At 44.6% G+C, this 13,464-nt stretch overlaps 1 long non-coding RNA gene across 1 annotated transcript in view; it reads right to left on the reverse strand.

Annotated features, from left to right (window-relative positions):
- The window catches only part of LOC127055371 (uncharacterized), a 38,420-nt gene that overhangs the window by 23,588 nt on the left and 1,368 nt on the right, over positions 1-13,464 (reverse strand). The window contains exon 3 of the long non-coding RNA XR_007775467.1: positions 12,401-12,486. This is a non-coding gene — a long non-coding RNA (uncharacterized LOC127055371). The remainder of the gene's footprint in view (positions 1-12,400; positions 12,487-13,464) is intronic.

A 13,464-nucleotide genomic window follows, 5' to 3' on the forward strand; every position in this document is an offset into this window, starting at 1 on the left:
TACAAGAATACTTTGCTTCGGTTTTTAATAAGGGTAGTGGCAGGGTAGCTAATGGAAATGAGGATATGGAGGCAGAAATAACCACATCCCAGGTGGAAGTCAAACACAGAGAGCTTATTGAGACCAAATAAGGGAGGCCTAGATAATCTTTACCCAAGAATATTAAAGGAACTGGCACACGGAAATGCAAACCCAGTAGCAGGAATTTTTTATGAATCTGTAAACTTGGGGATCATACCGTGACTGGATAATTGCCAATACAGTACCAATTTTTAAGAAACAGAAAAAAGTGATCTGGAAAAAAAAAGGCCCGTTCGTTTGACCTCAATTCTTTGCAAGGTTTTAGAACAATTTTTTTTTAAAGGAGCGTAGTTAAGGACATTGAAGTAAAAAATGATTGGGATAAAATACAACATGGTTTTACAAAAGACAGATTGTGCCAGACACCAACCTGATCTTTTTTTTTTTTTGAAAAGGTAGCTAATTTTTTAGACAAAGGAAATGCAGTAGATCTAATCTGCCTGGATTTCAGTAAGGCATTTTTTTACAGTTCCACATGGCAAATTTAGTGAAATTGGAGAAGATGGGGATTAATACGAGAATTGAAAGGTGGATAAGCAACTGGTTGAAGGGGAGACTATGATGGGTCATACTGAAAGGTGAACTGTCATGCTGGAAGGAGGTTAGTAGTGGACTTCCTCAGGGTTTGATCTTGGGACCAATTCATGACTTTGGCACAATAAGTGGGAGTGTGCTAATAAAATTTGCAAATGACACAAGATTGGGAGGTATTGCTAATATGGAGGAGGACCAGAATATCATACAAAAAGATCTGGAGGACCTTGAAAACTGGAGTCATAGATTACATTTTTATGCAGCATCTCTGGGAAGGAGGAAAGAAACTTGTTTTTGTTTGCTCAGATGATTTTATATGAAATTTTGTACATTTTCATTTCATGTAACTTTGCATTTATAAGTTACCAGTAAGATCTGCTCTGTTACAGTTCTCAGTATGAAACGTGAGATGTTATACCAGGATATACTCTTTGCACTGGCAGCATTACTCCAATTCATTGCCCTTTGTGATCTGGCCTCAGTGTTTAACAGGCTTGATATAGAGCATTTTTACGCAGATATCTTGATGGGAGGGACGAAAAAAAAAGAGAGAAAGATTAAGGAAGGATAAAGGAAACATCAAAGTTTGGTCATCTGATCTCCTTGGCTGTTTCTCCTCTGGCCAGAGACGAAATATTTTCTACTCTTGAACTATCATTGGTGCTAAGAGTGCTTTCAGCACAAGTACAGTCCAGCCTACAGTATTCATGAAATTGAAGTTTTCAGGGCTGTTGTCCTTGGCGAGAATACTGGGGAGAAGGATTTTCTCTTAAAGAATTGAACTATAGTATATTTCAAGATCCATGTTCTAATATTTTGTTTTTCCTTTTTGTTTTCTTCACTTGAGGTCATCATTTTGTCCCATTGTCTAAGTGGGTGGAGAGCTATAAGCAGGGGCGGCTCTAGGCATTTCGCTGCCCCAAGCAAGGCAGGCAGGCTGCGTTTGGCGGCTTGCCTGCAGAGGGTCTGCTGGTCCCGCAGCTTCGGCGGACCTCCCATAGCCGCACCTGCGGGAGGTCCGCCAAAGGCACGGGACCAGAGGACCTTCTGCAGGCAAGCCGCCGAATGCAGCCTGCCTGCTGCCCCCGCGGCAACCAGCAGAGCGCCCCCCGCGGCTTGCCGCCTCAAGCACACGCTTGGCGTGCTGGGGCCTGAAGCCACCCCTGACTATAAGGGAAAAGGATTGTGTTGCTGGTCCAGTTTATGGAAAATTTTGCTTGTTATGTTTTGAAGAATGAATAAGTTGTGCTTGGATTCAAATACAGGAACAGACAGTTCTGACTGAAATACAGGCTTTGACCTATTCTGTACAGATATGCTTTGTTTTAACATCCAAATGTGTTTAGGTTATGCTTTTTCCACAACTCTCCAATTGGTCAAGAATTAGGTAAAATTATTTCATGAGAAATATTTAACATTTATCAAAGATCAATACTATGGTAGCTCAGTTTATCAATGATCAACACTATGGTAGCTCAGTTACCTGATCCATGGAGTTGGAGTCCATTATTAATGGCATTACTGATTTTATAGGGGATAACTTTTCTCTCAATAGTACCACTAAAAGGAGCATACGCTGTTGATCCATCATTACATACAACATCCACCCCTAGATGTCATCTTGCGGTGCCATCTCTGAAAATGTACACATGTGTAAGTAAGGAAACATTGCTGATTTACATATTTTATAGCCATAATGTCTGATACCATATACCATGTAGATTATTTAAAACAACACAGCAGTTATGGCTCAGAGGTGCCATTTCAGATTTTGGTGTTGTGGGAGGGAGAGAGGGCACCTTTAATCATGATTCCAAGGGCCACTTAGGCACCTGAAAACTCCAGGTTTTTTTCACAGATAATAACTTTGAAATTGGCTGGTAGGGTGCTGTATTTAATTCCTATATATATAAAAAGAGGATTTAATAAATATTAGATCCACTCAGCTCTAATACTAACGTTCTCACATCTTGTGTCAAGTCACTTAAAGCAACACTGGTTAGGTTTAACGTATATTCTTTGTTATTAACTCTTGAATACAGCAATTGAAACAATTCGAGAAAAATCTAGATTGCTTTCTATCACTTTTCTGTAGTTCATCAAGCCTGAAACAGATCATTTAACTTTGGCAACATCCTACTAGGGCAACGCCCCATGAGTTTATACTGCACCTGCCTGGGGCTCTAGAGGTGTTACCTCACTACAAATAGACTCGAAACTAACCTTAAACAGGAGTGAAACTGACACTTTCAGGTCACTTTCACAGTATTGCCAATCCCAAATGTTCAAAACCCATGATTCCGGCTCACCAAAAATCGTGATATTGGTTTTAAAACATGAGATTATGTAAAAATAACAGATTGGGGGTTCTTTTTATTAACCTTCTGCTTTTTGAGCCTTTAGGATGCACTAGACTCACATTTTGAAGCTTTCACCACAGCCACAAGACTTCATTTTTCTTTAAAAATGAAGGCTGAATCATCATGTATCCACTTGACTCCAGGAGCTGGGGCTTTAAGGAAAACAATTATCATGAGACTCATGACAAAAATCATGAGAGTTGGCAACACTGCTTTTACTTCTGTTTAAGGGCTGGTTACTTTCCAGAAGGCTCTTTAACACAACACTACAGTGATTGAGTTGCAGTTCTCTCAAGAGAATATTTAAAACCAAACACCAAGAAAATTCTATATTTTAAAGTTGAGGGGAAAAAAAAAGACTTCTGAGTTATAGCAGAGCCACTGCAGGCAGGAAAGAAAAATAAACAGGCACAGGAGCTCTGGGAAGCTCTTCCTCTTGAAAGAAAGTTGGAGGGTCAAATCTTCTAGATTTTAGTCAAGTCTATTGCCCTCAGCACCTCCACTCATAGATATAAACATCACAGTGAACATGTGATAACATGTTCGGTCAATAACTATACACTTCATACTTAAATATCTGAGCCATCTTATCCAAAGTTGCACATGTTGCATGGACTCCTCCTGACGGTTGAAATGACAGACTGGATTTCTACATAGAGTGCTTCTACAAACGTGCACAGGCTGAAATTGTGAACAAACAGCATCACTTGCCCATAACCTCAGCTGTACAGAAACCAATGCCATCCACAGCCTCAGAAACAACTTTGACATTACAATCAAAAGGGCTGACAAAGGAGGTGGGGTAGTCATCATGAACAGGTTGGATTATGGACAGGAGGCTGCCAGACAACTCTCCAACACCGCATTCTACAGGCCACTAGCCTCCGATCCCACTGAGGGGTACCAAAAGAAACTACACCAACTGCTCAAGAAACTCCCTGCTACAGCACGGGAACAAATCTACAAAGACACACCCCTATAGCCCCGACCAGGGGTATTCTATCTGCTATCCAACCTGGAAATCCTGGATGCCCCATCATCTTAGGCACTCTTACAGCAGGATTATCTGGCTATTTGTACTCCCTCCTCAGACCCTACCAGCACTCCTAGCTACCTTCAAGACACCACTGACTTCTTGAGGAAACTACAATGCATCAATGATCTTCCTGAAAACACCATCCTGGCCACCATGGATGTAGAAGCTCTTTACATCAATATTCCACACAAGGATGAACTACAAGCTGACAGGAACAGTATCGATGATGTAGCCACGGAACACCTGGTGTTATACCAATAGAATAAAAACCAGCAGGATCTTATTAAGAGGCTAACATTTTGGTGGAGAAGCCTCAGGTATTGTAAACATTGATGTGCACACAGCCGGCTCTATAGAGAGCGGTTCTATTTTTGGTTAACCAAAGCCAACTGATCTCCAGTGGGTAGAGGCTTCCTAAAAGAGCTCATAGAAACTTTAAGCTACAATTAATCATATCCAAAGTGTTCACTGAGAAATCAGGGGTAACAAGAGCCTATAGGGCAAAGTAAAGCTGCTCGCTAAACGAGACCAGGGGTAGCAGGATAAGATAATTTAGGCTGTGTCACTCGCTGCAAAGGTTCAGGGGTGACAAAGGAAATTATACATGTGTTAAAAATGTTTAAGAAAAGACAAGGGAGAACAGTCTCAGAGGCTTGGTCTACACTACGCGTTTAAACTGATTTTAGCAGCGTTAAACCGATTTAACCCTGCACCTGTCCACACAGCGAGGCCTTTTATATCGATATAAAGGGCTCTTTAAATTGGTTTCTGTAATCCTCCCCGACGAGAGGAGTAGCGCTAAAATCGGTATTACCATATCGGATTAGGGTTAGCGTGGCCGCAAATCGACGGGATTGGCCTCCGGGCGGTATCCCACAGTGCACCACTGTGACCGCTCTGGACAGCAATCTGAACTCGGATGCAGTGGCCAGATAAACAGGAAAAGCCCTGCGAAATTTTGGTTTTCATTTCCTGTTTGCCCAGCGTGGAACTCTGATCAGCACAGGTGGCAATGCAGTCCCAAATCCAAAAAGAACTCCAGCATGGACAGTACGGGAGATACTGGATCTGATCACTGTATGGGGAAACAAATCTGTTTTATCAAAGCTCCGTTACAGAAGATGAAATGCCAAAGCGTTTGAAAAAAAATCTACAGGCTACACAGTGCTGTGTGACAAGCGTAACGGGAAGCCAGAGACTCAAATGGACGCTCATGAGGGAGGAAGGGAAGGGGTACTGAGGACTCCAGCTACCCCACAGTCCACAGCAGTCTCCGAAAAGTATTTGCATTCTTGGCTGAGCTCCCAATGCCTGTAGGTTCAAACACATTGTCCAGCGTGGTTCAGGGAATAGCTCGTCAATTTACTCCCCCTCCCACGTGAAAGCAAAGGGAAAGAAATTATTTCTTGACTTCTTTCAATGTCACCCTATGTCTACTGAATGTTGCTGATAGACGCGATGCTGCAGCAGTGAAGAGCATTATCCACTCCTCTCCCCTGCCTGGTGGCAGACGGTGCAGTAGGACTGGTAGCCGTCCTTGTTATCAACCAGTGAGTGCTCCTGGCTGGCTTCAGGTGAGGCTGGCCGGGGGCGCCTGGGTGAAAATAGGAATGATTCTCGGTCATTCCCAGTAGATGGTACAGAACGGCTGGTAACCGTCCTCATCATAGCAACTAGGGGCTGAGCTCCATCAGCCCCCCCCACCTCTTTCCTGTGTAAAGAAAAGATTCTGTCCTGCCTGGACTATCATAGCAGTGGCATGTTGGGCTCCTCTCCCGCACACCGCTTAATGTCCTGCCTGGACTCTCATAGCGGTGGGAGGCTGCCACCCCCTCATTTTATCTCACTAACAAGTCACTGTTTCTTATTCCTGCATTCTTTATAACTTCATGACACAAATGGGGGGACACTGCCACAGTAGCCCAGGAAGGTTGGGGGAGGAGGGAAGCAACAGGTGGGGTTGTTGCAGGGGCACCCTCCCATGAACAGCATGTAGCTCATCATTTCTGCGGGATCTGACACGGAGCAGCTGTGTTCTCTGATACACTGGTTCTCTAGCACACTTGCCCCATATTCTAGGCAAGACTGACTATTTTTAGAAACCATAAAGGAGGGATTGACTCAGGGAGTCATTCCCATTTTTGCCTTTGCACCCCCCGCTGACCTCAGCCAGGGGCACCCATGATAGCAGCAGACAGTACAGAACGACAGATAACCATCATCTCATTGCCAAATTACACTGGCAGCAGACGGTACAGAACGACTGGTAACCATCTCTGCTATCATGCAAAAGCAAATGAATGCTGCTGTGTAGCGCTGGAGTATCGCCTCTGTCCGCGGCATCCAGTACACATACAGTGACTGTAAAAAAAAAAAGCTGAATGGGCTCCATGGGTGCCGTGCTATGGCTTCTGCCAGGGGAATCCACGGAAAAAGGGCACGAAATGATTGTCTGCCGTTGCTTTCACAGAGGAAGGAATGACTGACGACATTTACCCAGAACCACCCGTGACAATGATTTTTGCCCCATCAGCTACTGGGCTCTCAACCCAGAATTCTAAGGGGCGGGGGAGACTGCGGGAACTATGGGATAGCTACGGAATAGCTACCCACAGTGCAACACTCTGGAAATCGACGCTAGCCTCGGACCATGGACGCACACTGCTGAGTTAATGTGCTTAGCGTGGCTGTGGGCACTCGACTTTATACAATGTTTTATAAAACCGGTTTATGTAAAATCGGAATAATCCCGTAGTGTAGACGTACCCAGAGAGAGCAATGGAGTTTGAAGGAGCGCCAACCTCACCTTTTGTAAAAGAAATAACACCCTTTAAACAAATCCTTTAGAGAGATGGGCACAGTCCTTGGACTGAACAAGCCCTTGCAGATGCTTGCTCTATTTCAGATCTAGAGGATAGATTGGCCCAATATAGCCTCATATGTAAACCCCCAAATGCAGGAAAAAGAGACGCTGCAGGGATCTGGCTACTCTGGGAGACTTGTAATGACAGCTACATCCACCTAACAGCCTGTAAAGAGGAGAAAATATCTCTAAAAGAAAAACTATCCCAACTGGAAAAAGGGATAGAGAATTGGAAAATCATGGCAATAAACTCACAGAATCAAATGGAAATGATAAAAGAGGCAATGCAGGAATGTAAACGTACAGAAAAATTCCTGACAGATCAAGTTACCGCACTTAGGGGACTAGAAAGCGAGAACCAAGCCCTAATTAAAGAAAATCAGGTCCTACAAGGAGTGGTTAAAAAGTTAACATTGAAACAAGGTAAACATCCAGCAAACCACAATTGCTGTGACTCTATTATTAAGCAGCCAAAACTAAAATTGGGCTTCACCACCTGCCAGATAGCAGCCATTAGCTCAGGAGAATGGAACCCAGCTGACCTCAAATTAAATTCACATTGGGAAAAACAGGCTTGGGACCCCCGGGAAACATGAGAAGAAAATATGTGGAAAGACCGTTGTAAGCTGCTCTTTTAGGAATTAGGGGTTATAATGCTTAATATTTATCAAGTTGGTTTTGTTGTGGTTGGTTGTTGCTCACAACTGTTGGAAAGAATGTTTAAGAAAACACTGTCTAAAGATATCCTTAAAAAAACCAACCAATCAACCAAATTGGCTAGGTACTTATTAATATATAAACCCTCAGCTCCAATGAAAAAGGAAGCAGCTGCAGTTTGGCTTCTATGGAAAACCTGTAATGAGGTTTTCCTTCAATTGGCTAAATGTAAAAATGAAAAACTGCACCAAGATTTACAAGCCTCTGCTGCAAAAGCAGAGAAATAAAAATGTTTGTAGTACCCAAACCCAGTTAAGTGCTTCACCACCTGCCAGATAGCAGCTGTTAGCTCAGGAGAATGTTATGAACTTAATTAGGGTTAACCCCACACACTCAAATCTCCATCAGAATTTGCAATAATAAAAAAAAACAAAAACAGGACAACACCATTCCCATGATGCACAAATAGTATATAGTGGCAGCTATCCTGAAGAAGCCTGCTAAGAGGTATAGCTGCTGAACTATGGTCAGCCTGTCTAAGAAGGCATTGCAGCTAGATTGGCATACATGACTATTGGCATCTCCCTGGTCACGGACAAAGGCCCTTGCAAGACTCAGAGCCTAAATATTTTCATTTGAATGGCCTCAGCAATCAATAGAAATCCTCTACAAGAATATGTTTGGGAGTATGATAGCAACAAAAGTTATAACTGATTATGGATACTTTCATTCTCTCTTTCTGAAGATAATAAGCATGGATCAAATTTCAGCTCCTTGTTTTTGCAGTTAAAAGCAATAAATAAACTGGACCCCCTCTAACACCTGGTATGCACATAGGTTTTGCACCAGTATAACTATGCCAGTTAGGGTATGTTTACACTACAGGATTATTCCGATTTCACATAAACTAGTTTTTAAAACAGATAGAATAAAGTCGAATGCACGCGGCCACACTAAGCACATTAATTTGGCGGTGTGCGTCCATGTACCCAGGCTAGCGTCTATTTCCGGAACGTTGCACTGTGGGTAGCTATCCCGTAGCTATCCCTTAGTTCTCGCAGTCTCCCTCGCCCATTGGAATTCTGGGTTGAGATCCCAATGCATGATGGTGCAAAAACAGTGTCGCGGATGATTCTGGGTAAATGTCGTCACTCAATCCTTCCTCCGTGAAAGCAACGGCAGACAATCATTTCGCGCCCTTTTTCCCTTGGATTGCCCTGGCAGACGCCATAGCATGGCAACCATGGAGCCTGTTTTGCCTTTTGTCACTGTCACCGTATGTGTACTGGATGCTGCTGACAGAGGCTGTATTGCAGTGCTACACAGCACATACCATCCCTATTGCACCGTCTGCCATTGTAAATTGGTGATGAGATGATGGTTACAAGTCATTTTGCACCGTTTGCAATTGGAAATTGGTGATGACGATTATCAATCATTTTCTACTGTTTGCAATTGGAAATTGGCAATGAGGGTTATCAATCATTTTGTACCGTCTGCTGCTATCATGGGTGCTCCTGGCTGGCCTCGCTGAGGTCGGCCCGGGGCTCATGGACAAAAGTGGGAATGACTCCCTGGGTCATTCCCTTCTTTATGTTTTGTCTAAAAATAGAGTCAGTCCTGCCTAGAATATGGGGCAAGTATACTAGAGAGCCAGAGAGCACAGCCGCTCCGGGTCAGAACCCCAGAGATCCCACAGAAATGATGAGCTGCATGCCATTCTAGGGGGTGCCCCTGCAACAACCTCACCCATTGCTTCCCTCCTCCCACACCCCTCCTGGGCTACCGTTGCAGTGTCCCCCGATTTGTGTGATGAAGTAATAAAGAATGCAGGAATAAGAAACACCGGACTTTTTAGCGAGATAGAATGAGGGGGAGGCAGCCTCCTGCTGCTATGATAGTCCAGGTAGGACATTAAAGGGTGAGGGGGAGAGGAGCATAGCCTCTCGCTGCTATGATAGTCCAGGGAGTACAGAATCTTTTCTTTAGACACGAAAGGGGGGGGGGGGGGCTGACGGAGCTCAGGCTCCAGCTGCTAGGAGGAGGATGGTTACCAAGCATTTTGTACCGCCTGCCAGGAATGACATGGAGTCATTGCCATTTTTACCCAGGCACCCCTGACTGACCTCACCGAGGCCAGCCAGGAGCACTCACGGGATGATGACAGTTTTCCATCATTTTGTACCATCTGCCATCAGGAAAGGAAGGGGAGGGAATGCTGCTGTTCAGCACCGCAGCACTGCGTGCAGCATGCAGTAGACATATGGTGACATTGAAAAAAGCAAGAAACGTGTTTTTTCCCTTTTCTTTCACGGGGGGGTGGGGGTGGGGGCAGGTAAATTGACAAGATATACCCTGAACCACCCCAGACAATATGTTTGACCCTACAGGCATTGGGAGCTCAGCTAAGAATGCAAATACTTTTCGGAGACTGTGGGATAGCTGGAGTCCTCAGTTCCCCGTCCTTCCCTCCATGAGCATCCATTTGATTCTTTGGCTTTCCATTACGCTTGTCACACAGCACTGTGCTGTGGCCTCTGTCTATCATAGCCTGGAGATTTTTTCAAATGCTTTGTCATTTCGTCATCTGTAACGGAGCTCTGGTGGAACAGATTTGTCTCCCCATACAGCGATCAGATCCAGTATATCCTGTACGGTCCATGCTGGAGCTCTTTTTGGATTTGGGACTGCATCGCCACCAGTGCTGATCAGAGCTCCACGCTGGGCAAACAGGAAATGAAATTCAAAAGTTCGCGGGGCTTTTCCTGGATGCACTGGCCAGTGCATCCAAGTTCAGATTGCTTTCCAGAGTGGTCACAATGGTGCACTGTGAGATACCGCCCGGAGGCCAATACCATCGATTTGTGGCCACACTAACCCTAATCCGACATAGCAATACCGATTTCAGTGCTACTCCCCTCGTCGGGGAGGAGTACAGAAATTGGTTTAAAGAGCCCTTTATATCGATATAAAGGGCCTCGCTGTGTGGACGGGGGCAGGGTTAAATCGGTTTAATACTGCTAAATTCTGTCTAAACACGTAGTGTAGACCAGGCCTTAGGAGTGAGATTTTTTTTTTTTTACTGAAATAGTTACACCAGTACAACCTCTAGTGTGGATGCAGTTGTACCAGTATAAAGGTGCCCTAAACAAATATCGCTTATTCCCCTTCCTCTACAGGAATGCCTATAAGCTCCTTTAGAGTCCAATAGAATTACATCCATACTAGAGGGATTATACTAATTTAATTACACTGGTTACATTTTGTGAGTTGGTAGACCCTGACACTTTGCTTTTTTGTCTTCTCACCACTTTCTTGTTGACAGAGACCTATGTTCCCTTCACCCTGTAGCAAGTTGAATCTACTGAATACGAGTATATAAAAACACCTTCCCCACACATTCTGTACAAACAACATGGAAATACAAAGCGTGGGCTCCATTGCACAGCTTTTCAGCTCTCCCTTTCCTGCCACTTGGTTTGTTTGTATGTTGTCTGGTAAATGGCAAGCTCACAAGGATAGGGAGTCTGCCTTCTTACCCAACTGTAAAGTACTTAGCCTGCTGCTAATGCAAGACAAGTAGTAGGCTACATGCTTTGCCCTTTGCACTGCTCTGGAGGCAGGAAGGACACAGAATCTTGGTTTAAATCAGCCAGTTAGGAAAACCCCTTTGATAGGAATAGCTGGGGGGCACACTCAGCTCCATGCCACCCCTTCCTGCCCACCACTCCTCCAAGCATAAAAGAGGTTCTGGAGGGTTGAAACAGCCTCTGTTGAGAGAAGGGGGCACAAAAAGTCAGTTTCACGCTCCCCACCAGCTACGCCAAGCAGCTCAGTCCCACCAAGTGTGATCCTAATGAACTAAAGAACCCCCAAAGGGAGCAGCTGAAATCAATATCAGAATGGGGCCTGGCCTTCTGAGTGTGTCAGAATGGGGCCTGGCCTTCTGATTATACTCCCTGGAGAAACTGAGGTTACAGACAGGGCTGAAAGTAACTGAGGACATTTACTAGTACGGGGTGGGGCGGCTCCAACCCCCCGGAAGGGGCAGGGATTTTGGTGGAAGAGGTGGGGCCGTGGGGTCAGCATCCCCCAGCCAGCCCTGTCCCACATTGCCCAGGACTCCTGTGTTGATTTAAAGGGTCTGGAGCCCCGGGCTCTTTTAAATCGCTGGCCCCACGGTAGCTGCTCCCTTTGCCCCCCACACCTGTAGGCAGCTGGGATTAAAGCACTGCAGGGTCCTTTGCTGTGGCAGTACTTTAACATTGCTGCGTCCCCTCTGCCCCTCCAGCGGCGAGGGTGTGGAAACATTAAAGGGTTGCCGCATCAAAGGACCATCCTTAAAGCACTGCTGCGGCAGCGCTTTAATGTCCCTGCCCCATTTGCCTCCCCTGACGGCTGTTCTGCCAGTACAGACTCTACCAGCAGGGTCGTCAATGGGGGTGGAGGGAAGGACAGTGAAGGATGGTCCTTTGCCTTTGCAGCTCTTTGAGGATCCTTAAAGCGTTGCCGCGGCAAAAGATCGTCCTTGTTGCTACTCCTTCCTGCCCCCCGTCGGCGGCCCTGGGGAGGCAAGGGGCAGGGATATTAATGTGGGCTGGGTTCTTACAGGTACGGAGTACTGGCCTGTACCAGCTCACTTTCACCCCGGTTACAATAAAGTCAAATACTTTGCAGTTCCAGGGTATATTATAGCTTCAATGTGACTTCTGACCAAACGTTTTGGCTGGTAAACTGAACAACTAATGCAGCCTGCTGGTTCCTAATGAAACTACAATACAAGTAATTGGTGGTACAATTATGCAGGCTTTTTGTACACCGCTTATTTAGTCCTCTAGTCTATTGGCATTACAGTTCATCTCTGCTCACCTCTGTCCTAGCATTATTGGAACTCTTGCAAGCTGCAAATCCCCAGCTCCTCGGGTTTGCTGCCTTGAGAGTCAGGGCTAGGAAAGCTGGAAAAGCAGAAACAATATTTACATGTGATCTCAGGCAGCCCTCAGGCAGCCTCTCAACTTGCAGCTACAGAGGAATATACTTTTGTTTTCTGACTCTCTCCGTGAGCTAAGCTGATATCTGAATAGATCACCTGATGGAAAGCCAACATCCATAACCACCTATGACCTCATATGCGGCTCTTCTACTTCAGAGTGAAATAATGCCTTCAAATCCTTGACTGTCATACTTCAATCTGAACTGAAGGTGGAGGGTACTCTCTGATCCTTAGTCCCAGTTGCTATATACTATTTGTATTGCAGTAGCAGCTGGATTCCCTAGTCACTGAGCAGGACCTCACTGTGTTAGATGCTGTACAATCATAAGATAGAGAAAGTCCCTGCTCCAAACCGTTTAGTATCTAACTGAAGCATGGGAATCCTTTTAGAGATTTGTAAGGAAAACCTTTTTGTAGGATCATTTACTCTTATGACAAAAAATAATCGAAATCTTGTCTTCTGAACAGTGTATTCTACTGAACAGAAAAACCACCACCCACCATTCTGCCTACATTAAAGCAAAGAAATGCAGAGCCATTAGTCTACGGGGAGCACACAAGCAACATGTACTGGAAAGTGACATATTGTAACACCAATTACTAATGAAATTCTAGCATCCTCCTATTAATATTAGTTGCACAGCAAACATTTTATATATTACATTTCTGATCTGTTTAATGCTAGAAAATGTACTTCACTTTCCTATATTCCATTTGCTTTTAAGTTGGTGCAGGACAACTTAACAAGTAAGGGCTGTGATAGATAAGGCTGTGACTACTATGGAGTTCCAAAGTAGTATACAAAGAGCACTATTTTTGTGTGGAACGGGTGTTTTGTTTGTTCATTGTTGTTAAAATAATGAAATGTTCATGAAAAACAAAAAAAATCTGAGTTTAGCCACCATTTATAGCACTTGGGGCTTCTGCAATGTGTTAGAAG

The sequence above is a fragment of the Gopherus flavomarginatus genome, chromosome 7 (assembly GCF_025201925.1).
Source record: "Gopherus flavomarginatus isolate rGopFla2 chromosome 7, rGopFla2.mat.asm, whole genome shotgun sequence".
Classification (NCBI taxonomy): Eukaryota; Metazoa; Chordata; order Testudines; family Testudinidae; genus Gopherus; species Gopherus flavomarginatus.